We start from the raw sequence: 9,647 nt of genomic DNA, 5'->3' as shown, positions 1-9,647 counted from the left end.
TATTTGGGGCAAAATGAGGAGCAGCCCAGGAGGCAGCACCTCAGATAGCTCTGAGAGACCGCTCCATAGAGGTAGTGGGGGGAGTTCAATGTATAAGGTTGTGTTTTTTTTTTTTTTAATTTTTAAATTTTTTTTATTTTTAAAATTTTATTTAATTTAACTTTACAATATTGTATTGGTTTTGCCATATATCAAAATGAATCTGCCACAGGTATACATGTGTTCCCCATCCTGAACCCTCCTCCCTCCTCCCTCCCCATACCCTCCCTCTGGGTCGTCCCAGTGCACCAGCCCCAAGCATCCAGTATCGTGCATCGAACCTGGACTGGCGACTTGTTTCATACATGATATTATACATGTTTCAATGCCATTCTCCCAAATCTCCCCACCCTCTCCCTCTCCCACAGAGTCCATAAGACTGATCTATACATCAGTGTCTCTTTTGCTGTCTCGTACACAGGGTTATTGTTACCATCTTTCTAAATTCCATATATATGCGTTAGTATACTGTATTGGTGTTTTTCTTTCTGGCTTACTTTTCTTATATAGGTTATCATAGAATATTGAGTAGTGTGCCTTCCGCTATACAGTAGATCCTTGTTGGATATAGTAGTGTGCATGTGTTCATCCCATTCTCCTAATTTATGCCCCCCCAACAATATTATTACCATTTTGTAAACATAAACTTGTTTTCTATATTTGTAAGGCTGGTTCTGTTTTGTATCTTTCTCAAATTGGATTTCACATATGAGTGATATTATATGATCTTTGTCTGACTTACTTAGTATGATATTCTCTAGGTCCATCCATGTCCACTGCAAATGGCATTATTTTATCTTTTTGTACAAAATCTTCTTTACCCATTTCATTGTCAGGTTGCTTCCAGTTCTTGGCTATTATAAATTATAAATAGTGCTACAATGAACGGTGTGGTGCATATATCCTTCTGGATTATGGTTTTCTCTGGTTATATGCCCAGGAGTGGGATTGCTAGATGATATGATAGTTTTATTTTAAGTTTTTAAGGAACCACAATACTGTTCTGCACAGTGGTTGTACCAATTTACATTCTCACCAGGAATGTAGGAGGGTTCCCATTCCTCCACACCCTCTCCAGCATTTACTGTTTGTAGACTTTTTGATGATGACCATTCTGACCTCATTGTTAGGTTTTGACTTGAACTTCTCTGATAATTAATGATGTTGAGCATCTTTTTACATCCTTTTTAGCCATCTGTATGTCCTCTGGAGAAAAGTCTACTTAGATAATCTGCCCATTTTTTTATTGGGTTGTCTTTTTTTAACATAGAGCTGCATAAGCTGTATATTTTGGAGCTGAATCCCTTTCAGTCACATCTTTTGCAAATATATTTTCTCCCATCCTGTGGGTTTTGAAAGTGAAGTGAAGTCACTCAGTTGTGTCCGACTCTTTGCAATCCCATAGACTATAGTCCACCAGGCTTCTCTGTCCATGGAATTTTCCAGGCAAGAGTACTGGAGTGGGTTGCCATTTCCTTCTCCAGGGGATCTTCCCAACCCAGGGATCAAACCCGGGTCTCCAGCATTGCGGGAAGACGCTTTACCCTCTGAGCCACCAGGGAAGCCCCCTGTGGGTTTAGGTAGGTTTAATATACAAAATCAAATATATATCTACACACTGAACAAACAGCTGTTAACAGAAAATGAATAAGGACCATTAAAAGTAGTACCAAAACATAAAGTGGCTAGAAATAAATTTATCAAGATGTCTCGAGTTCTGTTTAGTCACTCAGTCATGTCTGACTCTTTGAGAACCCATAGACTGAAGCATGCCAGCCTTCCCTATCCATCACCAACAGCTGGAGCTTGCTCAAACTTATATCCATAGAGTCGGTGATGCCATGCAACCATCTCATCCTCTGTTGTCCCCTTCTCCTTCTGCCTTCAATCTTTCCCAGCATCAGGGTCTTTTCCAGTGAGTCAGTTCTTCACATCAGGTGGCCAAAGTATTGGAGCTTCAGCTTCAGCATCAATCCTTCCAATGAATATTCAGGACTGATTTCCTTTAGGATGGAGTGGTTGGATCTCCTTGCAGTCCAAGGGACTCTCAAGAGTCTTCCCCAATACCACAGTTCAAAAGCATCAATTCTTTGGTGCTCAGCTTTCTTTATAGTCCAATTCTCACATCCATACATGACTACTAGAAAAACCATGGCTTTGACAGAATGGATGTTTGTTGGCAAAGTAATGTCTCTTCCTTTTAATATGCTGTCTAGGTTGGTCATAACTTTCCTTCCAAGGAGCAAGTGTCTTTTAATTTGATGGCTGCAGTCACCATCTGCAGTGATTTTGGAGCCCCCAAAATAAAGTCTCACATTGTTTCCACTGTTTCCCCATCTATTTGCCATGAAGTGATGGGACCAGATGCCATGTTCTTCGTTTTCTGAATGTTAAGTTTTAAGCCAACGTTTTCACTCTCCTCTTTCACTTTCATCAAGAAGCTCTTTAGTTTTTCTTCGCTTTCTGCCATAAGGGTGGTGTCATCTGTGTATCTGAGGTTATTGTTATTTCTCCCAGCAATCTTGATTCCAGCTTGTACTTCATCCAGCCTGGCATTTTGCTTGATATGCTCTGCACGTAAGTTAAACAAGCAGGGTGACAATATAAAACCTTGACGTACTCCTTTCAAGACCTGTGCAATCAAACCTACTAATCATTCCTGCTTAAATTGAAGGATTATCTAAATCATGATTTTTTTAATGTATTAAATTATAATTGAAGAATAATTGCTTTACAGAATTTTATTGTTTTCTGTCAAATGCAACATGAGTCAGCCATAGGTATACATATTTCCCTTCCCTCTTGAAACTCCCTCCCCTCTCCCTCCCCATCCTACCCATCTAGGTTGATACAGATCCCATTTGTGTTCCCTGAGACATACAGCAGATTCCTATTGGCTATCTATTTTACATATGGTAATGTAAGTTTCCATGTTACTCTCTCCATACATCTCACCATCTCCTCTCCTCTTCCTATGTCCATAGGTCTGTCTTCTATGTTTCTCCATTGCTGCCCTGCAAATAAATTCTTTAGTACCATCCTTCTAGATTCCATATATATGTTTTAGTGTATGATATTTATCTTTCTCTTTCTGTATAATAGACTCTAAGTTCATCTACCTCATTAGAACTGACTCAAATGCATTCCTTTTTATGGCTGAGTAATATTTCATTGTACATATGTACCAGATATTCTTTATGCATTCATCTGTCAATGGACATCTAATTTGCTTCCATACTCTAGCTATTGTAAATAGTGCTGCAAAGAACACTGGGGTACATGTGTCATTTTCAATTTTTGTTTCCTCAGGGTATATGCCTATGAGTGGGTATTGCTGGGTCATATTGTGGTTTTATTCTTAGTTTTTTTAAGGAATCACCATACCATCTTCAATAGTGGCTGTATCAATTTACATTCCCACCAAAAGTGCAAATGGGTTCCTGTTTCTCCACACCCTCTCCAGTTTTTATTGTTTATAAACTTTTGATGATGGCCATTCTGACTTGTGTGATGTGATATCTCATGGTAGTTTTGATTTGCATTTCTCTAATAAAAATCTATATTGAGCATCCCTTCATGCATTTATTAGCCATCTGTATCTCTTCTTTGGAAAAATATTTGTTTAGATCTTTTTCCCACATTTTTATTGTGTTGCTTGTTTTTCTGGTACTGAGTTGTATGAGCTGCTTGTGTATTTTGGATATTAATCCTTTGTCAGTTGTTTTCTTTACTATTATTTTCTCCCAATGTGAGGGTTGTATTTTTACCTTGCTTATAGTTCCCTTTGCTGTGCAAAAGCTTTTAAGTTTAATAAGGTACCACTTGTTTACTTTTGCTTTTATTTCCAATACTATAGGATGTGGGTCATAGAGGATCTTGCTTTGATTTATGTCATTGAGTGTTCTGCCTATGTTTTCCTCTAAGATTTTTAGTTTCTGGTCTTACAGTTAGGTCTTTAATCAATTTTGAGTTTATATTTATGTATAGTGTTAGAAAGTTATCTAATTTCATTCTTCTACATGTAGCTGTCCAGTTTTACCAGGATCACTAATTGAAGAGGCTGTCTTTGCTCCATTTTATATTCTTGTCAAAAATAAGGTACACATAGGTGCATGGGTTTATTTCTGGGCTTTCTACCTTGTTCCATTGATCTATATTTCTGTTTTTATGCCAGTATCATACTGTCTTGATGACTGTAGCTTTGTAGTATAATCTGAAGTCAGGAAGATTGATCCCTCCAGCTCCATTCTTCTTTCTCAAGACTGCTTTGGTTATTTGGGGTCTTTTGTGTTTCCATATGAATTGTGAATTTTTTTTTTCTGGTTCCATGAAAAAACACCATTGCTAATTTAATAGGGATCACACTGAGTCTGTAGATTGCATTTGGTAGTATATTCATTTTCACAGTATTGATTCTTCCAGGAACATGGAATGTCTCTCCATCTCTTTCTGTTGTCTTTGATTTCTTTCATCAATGTCTCATAATTTTCTGTATACAGTTATTTTATATCTTTAGGTAGGTTAGCTGAAAGAAGCACAAACTGGAATCAAGATTGCTGGGAGAAATATCAATAACCTCAGATACGCAGATAACACCACCCTTATGGCAGAAAGTGAAGAGGAACTAAAAAGCCACTTGATGAAAGTGAAAGTGGAGAGTGAAAAAGTTGGCTTAAAGCTCAACATTCAGAAAACGAAGATCATGGCATCTGGTCCCATAACTTCATGGGAAATAGATGGGGAAACAGTGGAAACAGTGTCAGACTTTATTTTGGGGAGCTCCAAAATCACTGTAGATGGTGATTGCAACCATGAAATTAAAAGACACTTACTCCTTGGAAGGAGGGTTATGACCAACCTAGATATCATATTAAAAAGCAGAGACATTACTTTGGCAACAAATGTACGTCTAGTCAAGGCTATGGTTTTTCCAGTAGTCATGTATGGATGTGAGAGTTGGACTGTGAAGAAAGCTGAGCGCTGAAGAATAGATGCTTTTGAACTGTGTTGTTGGAGAAGACTCTTGAGAGTCCTTTGGACAGCAAGGAGATCCAACCAGGCCATTCTGAAGGAGATCAGTCCTGGGTGTTCTTTGGAAGGAATGATGCTAAAGCTGAAACTCCAGTACTTTGGCCACCTCATGCAAAGAGCTGACTCATTGGAAAAGCCTCTGATGCTGGGAGGGATTGGGGGCAGGAGGAGAAGTGGACAACAGAGGATGAGATGGCTGGATGGTATCACCGACTCGATGGACGTGAGTTTGAGTTAACTTCGGGAGCTGGTGATGGACAGGGAGGCCTGGCATACTGCAATTCATGGAGTCGCAAAGAGTTGGACACGACTGAGAGACTGAACTGAACTAAACTGAACTGATTCCTAGATATTTTATTTTTTTGTTGTTGTAATGGTGAATGGGATTGATTCCTTAATTTCTCTTTCTGATTTTTCATTGTTAGTATATAGGAATGAGAGTGTTTTCTGTGTATTGATTTTATATCATGCAGCTTTGCTAAATTCATTGATTAGCCCTAGTAATTTTCTGATAGTATCTTTTGGGTTTTCTATGTAAAGTATCATGTCAAATGCAAACAATGAGAGCTTTATTTCTTCTTTTCTGATCTAGATTCCTTTTATTTATTTTTCTTCTCTGATTATTGTAGCTAGAACTTCCAAAACTATGTTAAATAATAGTGGTGAGAGTGGACACCCTTGTCTTGTTCCTGATCTTACAGGGATTCTTTCAGTTTTTCACCATTGAAAATAATGTTTGCTGTGGGCTTATCATATATGGCCTTAACTATGTTGAAGTATGTTCTTTCTATGCCCATTTTTATGAAGAGTTTTAATGATAAATGGATGTTTAATTTTTTCAAAGGCTTTTTCAGCATCTATTCAGATTATCATATGGTTTTTATATTTCAATTTGTTAATATTGTGTATCACATTGATTGATTTGTGTATATTGAAGAATCCTTGCATCGCTGGAATAAACTCAACTTGATCATGGTGTATTAGCTTTTTAATATGTTGTTGAATTCTGTTTGCTAGAATTTTGTTGGGGATTTTTGCATGTATGTTCATCAGTGAGGCCTGTGGTTTTCATTTTTAGCATTGTCTGTCTGATTTTGGTATCAGGGTGATGGTGGCCTTGTAGAATGAGTTTGGAAGTACTCCTTCCTCTTCAATTTATTGAAAGAGGTTTTGAAGGATTGGCATTAGCTCTTCTCTAAATGTTTGATAGAATTCACCTGTGAATCCATGTGGTCCTGGGCTTTTGTTTTGGGGGAGTTTTTTGATCACAGTTTTTATTTCAGTGCTTGTAATTAGGTTATTCAGAATTTCTATTTCTTCCTGATTCAGTCTTGGAAGATTGAACTTTTCTAAGAGTCTATGCATGTCTTCCAGGTTATCCAGTTTATTGCCATATAGTTGCTCATAATAGTCTCATAATCCTTTGTATTGCTGTATGGTATGTTGTAAACTCTCCTTTTTAATTTCTAGTTTTGTTGATTTGATTCTTCTAGCTCCTTTTTTTTTTTTTTTATGAGTCTGGATACAAAAACAAGACCCATATATATGCTGTCTACAAGAAACCCACTTCAGACCTAAAGGCATATATAGACTGAAAGTAAGAGGTTGGAAAAATACTCCATGCAAATGAAAAGCAAAGAAAGTGGGAGTAGCAATCCTCATATCAGACAAAATAGACTTTAAAATAAAGAATATTACAAGAGATAAGGAAGAACACTACATAATGATCAAGAGATTGATCCAAGATGAAGACATAACAATTGTAAATATCTATACTGTGTGTGGAAAACTTCCTGGGTACCAAGACTTGTGTCAAGAACTGTAGAAGTCTTTGTCTCTCTTGAGCCCCTTCTTGGCCCAGTGAGGTTGATGCCATTAAGCCCCATTTAGTAGAGAAGGAAATGGCAACCCACTCCAGTATTCTTTCCTGGAGAATCCCATGGACAGAGGAGCCTGGCAGGCTATAGTCCATGGGATTACAAGAGTCGGACACGACTTAGTGACTAAACCTCTACCAACTATGCACACAACATAGGAACACCTCAATACTTAAGAAAAACACTAACAGACATAAAAGGAGAAGTTGACAGTAACACAATAATAGTAAGAGACCTGGACACCCCACTTACACCAATGGATAAATCATCAAAATAGAAAATTAGGAAACACAAGTCTTAAATGATGCATTAGATGAGATGGTTCTCATTGATATCTTCAGGACATGCCATCCAAATGCAGAAGAATACACCTTGTTCTCAAGTGTGCATGGAACATTCTCCAGGATAGAATACATCTTGGGTCACAAATCAAACCTCAATAAATTTAAGAAAGTCAAAATCATAGCAAGCATCTTTTCTGACCACAACACTATGAGTTCAGTTCAGTTCAGTCGCTCAGTCATGTCTGACTCTTTGCGGCCCCATGTACCACAGCACGCCAGGCTTCCCTGTCCATCACCAACTCCCAGAGTCCACCCAAACCCATGTCCATCGAGTCGATGATGCCATCCAGCCATCTCATCCTCTGTCATCCCCTTCTCCTCCTGCCCCCAATCCCTCCCAGTATCAGGGTCTTTTCCAATGAGTCAGCTCTTCACATCAGGTGGCCAAAGTATTGGAGCTTCAGCTTCAACATCAGTCCTTCCAATAAACACCCAGGACTGATCTCTGTTAGGATGGACTGGTTGGATCTCCTTGCAGTCCAAGGGACTCTCAAGATTCTTCTCCAACACCACAGTTCAAAAGCACCAATTCTTCAGCACTCAGCTTTCTTTATAATCCAACTCTCACATCTGTACTTGACCACTGGAAAAACCATAGCCTTGACTAGATGGACCTTTGTTAGCAAAGTAATGCCTCTGCTTTTTATTATGCTGTCTAGGTTGGTCATAACTTTCCTTCCAAGGAATAAGCGTCTTTTAATTTCATGGCTGCAATCACCAACTGCAGTGATTTTGGAGCCCAAAAAAATAAAGCCAGCCACTGTTTCCACATCTGAGACAAGATATCAATTACAAGAAAGAAAATGTAAGAAACACAAACACATGGAGATTAAACAACACATTTCTAAATAACCAGCAGTTTATTGAAGAAATCAAAAGGAAAATCAAAATGTTTCTAGAAACAAATTATGGTGGAAACACAACTCAAAACCTATGGGATGCAACGCAAGTAGTCTTAAAAAGGAAGTTTATAGCTATTGAATCCTACCTCAGGAAACAAGAAAAACATTGAATAGACAACCTAACTTTACACCAAAACAACTGGAAAATGAAAAACTAAAAAAACCCTAAAATTAACAGAAGGAAAGAAATCAAAAAGATCAGGACAGAAATAAAAAAGAAATGAATGAAGCAATAGTAAAGATTAATCAAACTAAAACTTGGTTCTTTGAGAAGATAAACAAAATTAACAAAACTTTAAATCATGATTTTTAATACTGTTAAAATATTAGTGATATTGTTTAAATGTTAATTCTTGCCATATTTTTGGGTAAATTCAATGTAACAGCAATCAAAATCTCAGACTTTTGTAGAAAATTAAAAGCTGATTCTAAAATTTATATATATTACAAAGAACTTGAATAGCCAGATAATGTTGACTAAGGACAAAGTTGAAAGTTACAATACCTGACTTCAAAATTAATTAATTCCACAGAAAACAGCAAATCTTGACTTTGGTGTAAAATTGTTCATATACATCAATGGAATAGAAGTGAGATTCAAGAAATAATATCTATTAACTTCTCAATGAATATGATATTTTTATATATAGGCTTAAGTTACTTTGATTATTCGTCTGATCTATGACGCTGGAAGTGATAGAGAGATTTAAGTGATTCAGTTAAAGCCAACTTTTCCAGGGAGAGGTTATAGATTATCAGCTTAAAATGTACTGACAGTAATTTTTTTAATAAATAGATAGCTATGTATTAGGGACAAAGAAAACTGTGACAGATTAAGTATTTGTTAATAAATGCCTCCAATTTCCATGATCTTATAGGAAAATAAAAATGTAAACATTCAGATAAAAGTTAAATAAAACACAAAATATTTCTATTTTAATAAATACAAACCAGAATGTACACTTTTGAGCCCAATGGAAGACATCCATTGCTTCACTCCTGCTTAATACAACATCAGTAAATTCTAAAATTCCTCCAGTCCTTTCAGTTTAATCTCTTAAAAAAATATAACTATAAAATTCTTGAAATAAGAGTAGGATTTTTACAATAAAACAGAAAATTACATAATTGTTTTTTCAGCTGGATACACAATTCTTTATGACACAGAAGTAACTTACAGGGTTTTATATATTCTTTTTCCCCACAGCCAGTATTACTGTTTGATTTGGGGAAGTTTCCATGCCACAGTGAAAATTCTATAGGTAAATAAGAAAGATTCAGTGATTTGGTTAGGTGTCATCAAATACACTGGAGAAGGCAATGGCACCCCACTCCAGTACTCTTGCCTGGAAAATCCCACGGACGGAGGAGCCTGGTGGGCTGCAGTCCATGGGGTCGCGAAGAGTCGGATAGGACTGAGTGACTTCACTTTCACTTTTCACTTTCCTGCATTG

This window comes from Bubalus kerabau, chromosome 16 (genome assembly GCF_029407905.1).
Source record: "Bubalus kerabau isolate K-KA32 ecotype Philippines breed swamp buffalo chromosome 16, PCC_UOA_SB_1v2, whole genome shotgun sequence".
NCBI classification, from domain to species: domain Eukaryota; kingdom Metazoa; phylum Chordata; class Mammalia; order Artiodactyla; family Bovidae; genus Bubalus; species Bubalus kerabau.
The sequence above is the reverse complement of the archived record's forward strand: the minus strand, read 5'-3'. Positions refer to the sequence as shown.